The 10,728-nt window shown below is 41.3% G+C and overlaps 1 pseudogene; it reads right to left on the bottom strand.

Moving 5' to 3' along the window:
* Positions 1 to 4,622: 4,622 nt before the first annotated feature.
* Positions 4,623 to 5,612, bottom strand: LOC102811227 (annotated as a pseudogene).
* Positions 5,613 to 10,728: the final 5,116 nt, after the last annotated feature.

Consider the following 10,728-nt stretch of genomic DNA (forward strand, 5'->3'; position numbering starts at 1 on the left):
GAACAGACACTGGGAAAAAAAAAAATCAGAACAAAACCAAACCAAGAATATTGTCACCTTTGCTCCAAGGTTCCTGCAGTTCATGGCATGTCTGCTGGCTCCCCTGCTTGTTCTTGCCATTTGGTCTCACCCATGTTGTCGGCCCAAGGCTGCTGAGCCTGGCAGAGTCTAAAATATGAGATTTCTTACTTCCGCTATAAGTTCCACTAGCTATAAGCCTTCAAACTTGCAAAATATTCTTACATATGTGGTTCAGAGTTTTGGAGCTCTCCCCTGAACCCACTTCACCTGGTATTCTGTGGTATTGCTGATGGAGATCTTCACTGCACCTCAACCCTATCTGCCATCAAGCCCTGCCTCTCTGGAGTAATGGATTTTTAAAAGTAACTTTTACCTTCCTTCGAGTGTCGGTCCAAATTTCGTTTTCAGATTTCCAAACACTTGTTTATGCTCTTCTATGAGTTGTTTCTGTGCCCATATCACACAAACTTTTTGCAACCAATACCCTGTCAGACAAACCTGCATAGTGTGGTCATACTGAGACAAAACAATCTGAGTTTCCAGCCAAAGCCAACATTACCTGGTACAGACAAAAAAGTAGCTCTATATCCATGTCCAGCCCCAGGCAGCCACCCTAACCATGCAAAATTTAAGTGAACTCACCTCACCCACCTTGTTCACCTAACTTCTCTGAGTCAGAGACATGTGAACCTGTGGTGCCCACCTCTCTTCATTCATCCATCATGATTGCTTTCTGGCAGCATCCACTACCACTTTGCCCCCAGAACCAGGGGTCCACAGACAGGTGTCTATCCATTGGCTCAGTCACTTATTCTAGGAACCCATGAACCAGCAACACCAGCTTTTCTACCCAGTCACAACCACTGGAGTCCTGCCGAACAGCAGCACCTGCTTCTCCATCTAGCCAGCTATGCAGGGGACCCATAGAACAGTGGCTCCCCTCTTACATTCACCCAACCATGTCAGGGGCCCATATTCCAGTGTCACCTGTTTCCCCACCTAGCCACCTGCTCCAGGAGCCTATGGGTGGGCAGCATCCTTTCTTCTGCCCACCCATCTATGCTAGGGGCCCATGGACTATCAGCATCAATTCCTAAGACCAGCCACCCAAGTCAGGGTCCATGGATTGCTGGTGTCCACTTCTCTGCCTGGTTACTGGTGTTGGGGGCCCTGGAATCCTTCTTCCACTGAGCCAACTGTGCTGGAGGCCTGAAGACCAGTGTCCCCTGTTTATATTCCTAATTTCCCATGCAAGGGCTCACACACTAACTGAACCCATTGCTCCACCCAGACACTGACTCCAGGAGCCCATGAAATTGAGGGGCTCAGTTCTGTGCTCAGGCACCCATGCCAGGGATCTGCAGATGACTAGCACTCTTCTTTCTCTAGTTGCCTATGCCAGGGACCTGAGGACTAGCAGCACACTTTCTTCTGTATCACAATCTAGTGGACAGGAGTATGCTTTGCTAATGGATGCCCATGGACTGGCAACATCCCATCTGTCTCACACTCTGCTCTGCCTACACCTACAACCAAACACTTGTATCTGCTCTAACCATACCTGCGCAGCACCATCTGCCCAGAACTATCAGTGAGACTTTCTGTACCACCCACCTAGTGACAAATGACCCAGGCACCCTCACCCTGGCAACCAGTAGTTGCACATATAACACCCAACTCGGCAACCAGTGAGTATGCTCCCTGCACCTACTCCAGGTGACTAGCTGGGCAGACACCTCACCTCACCAGTAACACCAGCTACATTCTCAACTGTTCCACAACACTAACAAACAGAGACCTACACTCACACACCCTGTTGCTGACCCACCCATTAGGTGGTGATAGCTCCAGTGCAGCCAGACTAGTGACCAGAGTAACACACGCACTCTGCCTACTTCAATATATCAAAACAAAACAAAATATTGGGATACAACAAATAAATAAAATACAACAACATCTTAATGACTCAAAAACAATAGATAACATCAAATCACATAAAGAAACAGAACAAGATGGCTCCAGAAAGTGACTAACATAAAAACCAGAAAATGAATCAGAGGAAGAAATAGTAATGTAACTGCCTGATAAGAAATTCAAAAGGTTCTCCTAGAGATCATGGAAAATACAGGTAAATTCAAGGAAAACACAGATAAAGAAATAGAAGAATTCAGGAAAGCAATGCTAGAACAAAATAACAAAAAACTAGATAATGAGAAATCATGTGAAGGCAACAACTATAAAATCTAAATTGGTTAACAACAAAATTTCAGAAATAGACAACTCAATAGAAGGACATAGGAGCAGAAATGAATCAATGAAAGACTGGATCAATGAAATAGAGGACAAGTGCCTTGACATCAATTTGGTTGAAGAAAATAAGAAAAATAATTAATATAAATGAAGAAAGTCTAAGAATTCTGTGGGACTGTCAAGAGGAAAAAGGAGCTCTGGTAGTGTAGTGGTTACGAATTGGGCTGCGAACCACAAGGTCAGCAGTTTGAAACTACCAGCCACTCCACGGGAGAAAGATGAGGCTTTCTGCTCCCATAAAGATTTATAGCCTTGGAAACCCTGTACAGGATCGCTATGAGTCGGAACTGACTCCACCGCACATAACAACAACAACATCAAGAGGAAAAGTTTACATGTGATCAGAATTTCAGAATAGGAGGAGGCAGCAGCAGCATCACCAACAACAAGAAAAACACCAAAAAACACAAAAAACTCACAGAAAGAGTTTTCAAAGATTTTCTGGCAGAAAATTCCCTAATATCACAAACAATGAGAAGCTATCCACCCAAGAAGCTCAACAAACCCTACAAAGGATAGACACCAAAAGAAAGTCACCCAAACATGTAACTAAACCTGCCCAAACCAATGACATAGAGAGAATCCTGAGAGAAGCTTGAAAAGTCATCTAAAAAGGAGAACCAATAAGACTAAGCTCTGATTGCTCAGCAGAAACCATGCATACAAGAAAGCAATGGGTTACATATTAAAAAAAAAAAAAAAACTTGAAAAAAATAATTGCCAAGAATTAGATAGCCAGCAAAATTGTGTTTCAAATACAACAGAAAATTTAGGACATTTCCATGCAAACAGAAATCAAGGGAATTTTTAAAATCTACAACCTTGGAGTCCTAGTGTGGCACTATGGGATAAAGCACTGAACCATGTTGGTTTGAGCCACAAGGTTGGCAGTTCAAACTTACCATTCACTCCTTGGAAACCCTATACATGGTCACTATGAGTCAGAACCAACTCTATGTCACTTAACAACAACAATAACAACAGAACAACTTTACGAGAAATAGTCAAGAGATGTCTAGGTCAAGATGGTGGTTTGCAGACACACTGAGCATACCCCCTGCAACAAAGACATGGGAGATTGAGGGAAACAGATACAGATGGTGATCCTGGAACCCTGAGCATCAGAAGATAGAACAGAGAGGTGGACTGAGTGACAATTGGAAGAGGAAGTTGAACCGCAGCAGTTAGAGAAAGAAATGGGCAGACTATGGATTGGCATGGAGGTTGAGCCTTTTTGAGCTGCTGTTAATACAGTGGCATGCAGGCACAGGATGTGGCTGAAGGTTGGCAGCAAGGGGTGCAGTTCTCCCTCGTTCCTTGTGCAGTCCTGGTTTCTGGGTATGTGTCTAGTCCCTGCCCTCACCAGCCATAGGGGCACCCCTTCTTACAAAGCCTCTGTTCTGCATGAGGTTTGTCATTGGGCATTACACTCCTAATTCTGGAGGTACATGAACTCACCCTGAATTGTGTGACACAGTGATTGGAAAACTGTGGTCACATTTCTAGTTTCTACCACATCCACCAATATCGAATCATCAATTAAATATAAATACAACACCACAATGCCTCAGAGAAAACAGACTATTTCATCTTACATGAAGAAGCAAGACACAGTGGTTCACACAAGTGACTAAAACTCAGAGTAAAAAAATATATTACATGAGAAATGTTCTTGTTGTTAAGTGCCTTTGAGTTGGTTTCAACTCATAGTACACCTATATAGAGTTTCCAAGGAGCAACTAGTGGATTTGAACCACTGACCTTGAAGTTAGCAGTTCAGTGCTTATCCTACAGTGCCACACCAGGGCTCCAAATGGTATTGTAACTACCTTATAAGGAATTTAAAAGAATGCTATTTAGGCAACTTCAAGGGATTGAGAGAATGATTGAGAAAACTTCAGATGGAATCTAAGAAAACAAGGACAGAACTATAGAAGAACTAGGTGATGGCATGCAGAGCTAGAGCAGCTGAGGGCTCTAGACTCATGGAAAGATGAAGGCTATGTGCTGGTGGCCAAGAGGCTGACTTTCAGACTAAGCCCTTTGGTTGTTTAAATGATTATATATTCCTGAGTGTTTTTTTTTTTGGCTGGATAGTGTACTTTATTGATGGTACATGACAAGACTGGGCTCTTTAAAGCCCCTCCCCTTATCCAGGGGGTCTGGATGGAAACAGGATGGGAGTTTCCCAGTGTGTAGGGGGATTACAGTTGGGGTAAGGACTCCCAGAGCAGCTGAGGGCCTCTCTCTTCCTCTAGTGCTGTTGCTGGGGCTGGTGGTCCAGGGGGCTCTTATTCTTTGGAGGCCATGTGGACCATAAGATCCACCACCCTGTTGCTATAGCCGAATTCACTGTCATACCAGGAAATAAGTTTGACAAAGTGGTCGTTGAGGGCAATGCCAGCCCCAGCATCAAAGGTGGAAGAGTGGGTGTCACTGTTAAAGTCACAGGAGACGACCTGGTCTTCAGTGTAACCCAGGATGCCTTTTAGGGGTCCATCTGATGCCTGCTTCACCACCTTCTTGATGTCATCATATTTGGCAGCTTTCTCCAGGAGGCAGGTCAGGTCCACAACAGAAACATTAGGAGTGGGGACACGGAAGGCCATGCCAGTGAGTTTCCCATTCAGTTCAGGGATGACCTTGGCAGCACCAGTAGATGCAGGGATGATGTTCTGGGCAGCCCCACGGCCATCATGCCACAGTTTCCCAGAGGGGCCATCCACAGTCTTATGGGTGGCAGTGATGGCATGGACTGTGGTCATGAGTCCCTCCACGATGCCAAAATTGTCATGGATGACCTTGGCTAGGGGGGCCAAACAGTTGGTGGTGCAGGAGGCATTGCTGATAATCTTGAGCGAGTTGTCATACTTCTCATGGTTCACGCCCATCAAAAACATGGGGGCATCAGCAGAAGGGGCAGAGATGATTACCCTTTTGGCACCACCCTTCAAGTGAGCCCCAGCCTTTTCCAAGGTTGTGAAGACACCGGTGGACTCTACAACATATTCAGCACCAGCATCACCCCACTTGATGTTGGTGGGATCTCGCTCCCGGAAGATAGAGATGGGCTTCCCATTGATGATAAGTTTCCCGTTCTCAGCCTTGACAGTGCCATTGAACTTGCCATGGGTGGAATCATACTGGAACATATATACCATGTAGTTGAGGTCAATGAAGGGGTCGCTGATGGCAACAACCTCTACTTTTTCAGAGTGAAAAGCAGCCCTGGTGACCAGGCACCCAATACGGCCAAATCCGTTGACTCCGACCTTCACCATCTTGTCTCAGGGATGCGGCTGGTACTGCAAGAGAAGCTGCGGCTACCTGTTGAATGGGGAGGAGCAGAGAGCCTCCTGAGTGTTTTTGAATACATCAAAAACAAACAAACAAAAACCAGAGGGAAGAGAAGCAAATACTGTTAAATGATGATGCATGGAGGGAATTTTAATCATTGAAATGAAACAAAACATGATAGGATGTTCTCCCATGTACCCTATCACTCAATTCATAATAAAATCCTAAAGTAAAAATAAAAACTATAAAAGAACTCAGGAAACAAACAGATTAAATGAAAAAGTGGGGATCATACAAAAACAGCAATTAGAAAGCCAGAAGATTAGCACTAAGACTTCAGAAATAAATAATACACTGAAAGGGCAAAGAAGCAGAAGTGAGTCAGTAGAAAGCCTTTGAGCTTGAAGAAAAATCTCTCAATATACACATGCTAGAGGAACAATCAGAAAACAAACAAACAAACAAAAATTCTAAGAAAGCCTAAGATGTATGTGGGACACTATACAGAGGAATAACTTACATGCAATTGTAATTCCAGAATAGGAAGAGACCAAAAAAAAAAAAAAAAAAAAAAACCTTATAGAGAACACTGCCCAAGAGTTGTTGGAAGAAAGAAAACTTACCTAACATCATGAAAGATGAGAAGATAGCCATTCAAGAAGTTGAATGAACTCCAAACAGGATAGACTTCAAAAAAAAAAAAACAGCAAAACATAATCAAACTTTTCAAAACTAAAACAAGGAAAGAATCCTGAGAGCAGCACAGGAAAAATTAAAAGTTACCTTCAAAGGAAAACCGATAAAGACTATGCTCTGATTTCTCACCAGAAACCATGCAGGCAAGAGGACAATATAATGGCATATGTAAAACTCTGAAAGAAAGAAGAAGAAAAAAAAGCCAACCAAGAATCATGTATCCCGTAAAAATGTCCATCAAATATGATGATGAAATTAGGTCATTTTCAGATGAATAGAAATGAAAAGAACATGTAAAAATCAGATCAACCTTACAAAAAATACCAAAGGAAGTTCTTTGGACACAAAACCAACAACAGCAGATAACAACCTGAAATTAACCATCCATGATAATGTCCCCCAGAACTCAACCCAGATGCATTCAATACAGAGATGTATTCAATAGCGAACCAGAGATATAGTTCAAGAACAACAAAAATAAAGTACAAAAGAGGAAATAATGTAGTTACAGAACTTCCAAATGAAGAGGAAATCAAGTAGCTTTCAAGAAAACAAATAAATAAATAAATAAAAACTAACTGTAACCCTAAGACTAGCTCAAGCCTTATTCTTAACCCTAGCACAACCTAGTCCTAACTTTAACACTAAAAAAAGCCCTAGGCCTAGCCTAAACCTAATCATAGTTCTAACCTAAACACTCATTCCTTCCTCCTACCTCTCATTCCCACAAAAAATAAATATTAAAGGAAGTCCTTAGGAAAGAACCAAAAACATCAGACAACAACTTGAAATTAGGTCCCAAAAAAACATCAGCCAGAAATCCAAAAAAGTAAAGTTCCCCCCCCCCCCAAAAAAAGCTAAAAGACTGAAAACAGAGAACAAGAGACATCAATCTGCAAATTATGACAACATCAAAACAAGAAGTATGGGGCAAATGATGTTGTTATAGAACTTTCATATCGAGAGGATGTCAAGGAGATACCAAGAAATAAAAGACTGCTTTAAACTTGAAAGATATAAGACTGCTTTAAACTTGAAAGATAAAGGCAAATTTCAAGGTAACCACAAAGAAAGTTAACAAACCTACTCATCAAAAGCAAAAAGAAGGAAAATGGAAAGACTCAGTAAACACAAAATAAACTACAATGAAAGAAAGAAAACCAAAATTCACAAATAGGGAGACTTCTGGCAAGATAGCAGACTAGGCAGACACACTACACGGACCTTCTACAAAAAAGATACGAGAGACAAAATAAAACAGACACATGAAAATTATGGCCCCCTGATCTTCAGAAGAAACGCTAGAAAGGTGGATGGAGTGCTTGTTGGGAAGAGAGGCCAAACAGGGGTGGCAAGAGAGGGAGACTGATCATTGAATGACTGAACAAACATAGCTAGACCATCTTGTGAGCAGCTTTGGCACTGGAAGGAGGCCTGGCAGAGCAGATTCTCATGAGCTACGGTAAAGGTATGATTTCTACTCCCCACCCATACTTTCCTGGTGAATAGTGGTGTGGCTAGCTCCAATCCTCAACCACCCAAAGTACAGACTGCTCTCTGGGAGTTTGGAGCCACGTTGTTGGGAACCATGCCAGGGTGTTTGGGTCAGGCTGCACTGCTTGGGTATCCTGCTTTGGTGCCTGGATTCAGGTGGACTTGGCTCCATGCCTACAAAACCCGCCTTGACACCAGATAGTTTAACCAGTCACCCTGCCCCCAGCTTCCCTGTGGTCCTAACAGATGCTGAAACCAGCTTTAGCAAGGAAGCCCATGAGCTGCTTCCACATTGAGTACCCTGAACATAGATTAACACTGAAGCCAATAAGAACTCCAATTAGGGCCAGAAACTCTGATATCATATCCTTTCTACAACCACCATGTGTGCTCCTCCAACTATAGAGCCCACTAAAGATTTCTCTTCTCTGGGTCCAAGAATTGCACTGTTTGTTTTTACAAATACGACAACTTCACAATGCTCTAGAGACAACAAGCAATCTTAGCTCATAGAGAATGGCTCAAATAAATGACCAAGATGCAGAGACAGAAAACATTGCTGAGGGAAAAAAGAATGATATTTTGGTACCTTCAACAGGCTGACAGAAAGATTAAGGAAAGCAAAAAGAACACAAACATTTTTTTAGAAGAATTCAGGAAAATATTACAAGAACAAATATAAAATAAATGCAAATTTTAAAACAATATAAAACCTGCTATTAAAAATCCAGAAGATTAATACTAAGATCTCAGAAATGGATAATACATTGAAAGGGCAAAGGAGAAGAGTCAAGCCTGAATTAGTGAACTTGAAGATAAATCTCTCAATACTAGTATGCTATAAGAATGATCAGAAAAAAGAATGCAAACAATCTGGAAAAAAGCCCAAGAGTTATATAGTAGACCATGAAGAGGAACAACTTACAGGTGATTGGAATTCCAAAACAGGAAGAGGTAATAAAAAGTATATTGTCAAAGGGTTGTTGGATTAAAACTTCCCTAACATCAAGAAAGATGAGAAGCTAAGCATAAAAGAAGCTGAATGAACCCCAAACAGGATATCATAATCAAAGTTTCCAAAATCAAAGACAAGGAAAGAATCCTGAGAGTAGCAAGGGAAAAAGTTACCTACAAAGGAGAACCAATATGTGGAGCAATGGAGCAGCTGGAGACTTTAGATCCAGAGAGGGAGAGCGACTGTGTGCTGAAGACCTGGGAGGTATGCGGGGTGGGGGGGAAGGATTGCAGAGTATACCCTTTGGTTGGTTGATGATGCATGGAGGGGATTGTAACCATGGCAATGAGACGATATACGATAGAATGAATGTAAAATTAATGTTCTCTCATGTAAACTATCACATAATTCACAATAAAACATTTAAGGAAAAAAAAAAAAAAGGAGAACCAATAAGATTAAACTCTGATTTCTCAGCAGAATGGAATGACATATACAAAACTCTGAAAGAAAAATATTGTCAACCAAGAATACCCAGCAAAGCTGTCCACCAAATACAACAATGAAATCAGGACATTTCCTGATAAACAGAAATTAAAGGGATTTTTAATGACCAGACCAACTTTCAGGAGCTATGGTTGTTGTTAAATGTCATCAAATCAATTCTGATCCATGGCAATCCTGCATAGGGTTTCCAAGGAGCAGCTGGTGAGCTTGAACCATGGACCCTGTGGTTCAAATGACTTGGCAGTCTGACACATTAGCCCACAATGCCACACCAGGACTACAGGAGCTCTGGTAGCATAGTGGATTATAAGCTGAGCTCCTAACTGCAAAGTCAGTGGTTCAAATATACCAGCTGCTCTGCTGAAGAAAAATGAGGCTTTCTGCTCCCATAAATATCTACAGCCTTGGAAATCCTATACAGGGTCACTATGTGTCAGAACCAACTCCACTGCAAACCACCACTACCACCAGACCAACTTTAAAAAAAAAAATGCTAAAGGGTGTTCTTTGGGCTGAGAACCAACAACAGCAGACAACAACCTAAGATTACCATACAGGACAACACCATTATATCAATCCAGATATAGAAATTTTTAAAGTAAAACAAACTTACAAGCCTGAAAATAGGGAACCAGATAAATCAATGTATGATGAAGCCAACGAGACCATAGTATAGATACAGAACTTCCAAATGGTAAGGAAGTCAAGTAGGTTTCAAGGTAAAACAGACTGTTTTAAGTAGGGGAAAAAATTAATAATTTACAGGGTAAACTCAAAGAAAAGCAATATACCTGCACATAAAATAAAAATAGAAATATCAGAAAGATTTAGTAAACATTAGTACAACAGAAATGAAAATGACAAGAAAACCCACAAACAAAATCAACTCAACATAGAAAATTATGTAGAATAAAGAATATAGCAGCACACACACACACACAAAACAACCACACAGAAAAATGACAACAATCAATTCATACCTATTGATAATAACACTGAGTGTAAATGGATTAAACGTACCAATCTAGAGACTTAGAGAGCAGAAAGGATAAGAAAACAGGCTCCTTCAATATGCTGTCTATAAGAGACATATCAAAAAGATGGAGACACCCTAAATGCCCATCAACAGAAGAATGGTTAAACAAACTTTGGTACATAAACACAGTGGAATACTACAAAATGTTGAAGAATACTGATGAATTTTGAAACACCTCACAACATGGATGAACCTGGAGGATTATGCTGAGTGAAATTAGTCAATCACAAAAGGACAAATATTTATGAGATTAATGATGTAAAGTTTTTTTAAAATGTTATCTTGATAAAAGAAACAATCTATGATGGTTGGAGGGGGGAGGAAAAATTATTTACTGTCTTAAGGGTGATTGTTGGTGGTTATGTGCTGTGGAGTCAGTTCCAATTTATAGTGACACTGTACAGGGTTTCCA

Source organism: Chrysochloris asiatica, unplaced genomic scaffold (assembly GCF_000296735.1).
Source record: "Chrysochloris asiatica unplaced genomic scaffold, ChrAsi1.0 scaffold00541, whole genome shotgun sequence".
Lineage (NCBI taxonomy): Eukaryota > Metazoa > Chordata > Mammalia > Afrosoricida > Chrysochloridae > Chrysochloris > Chrysochloris asiatica.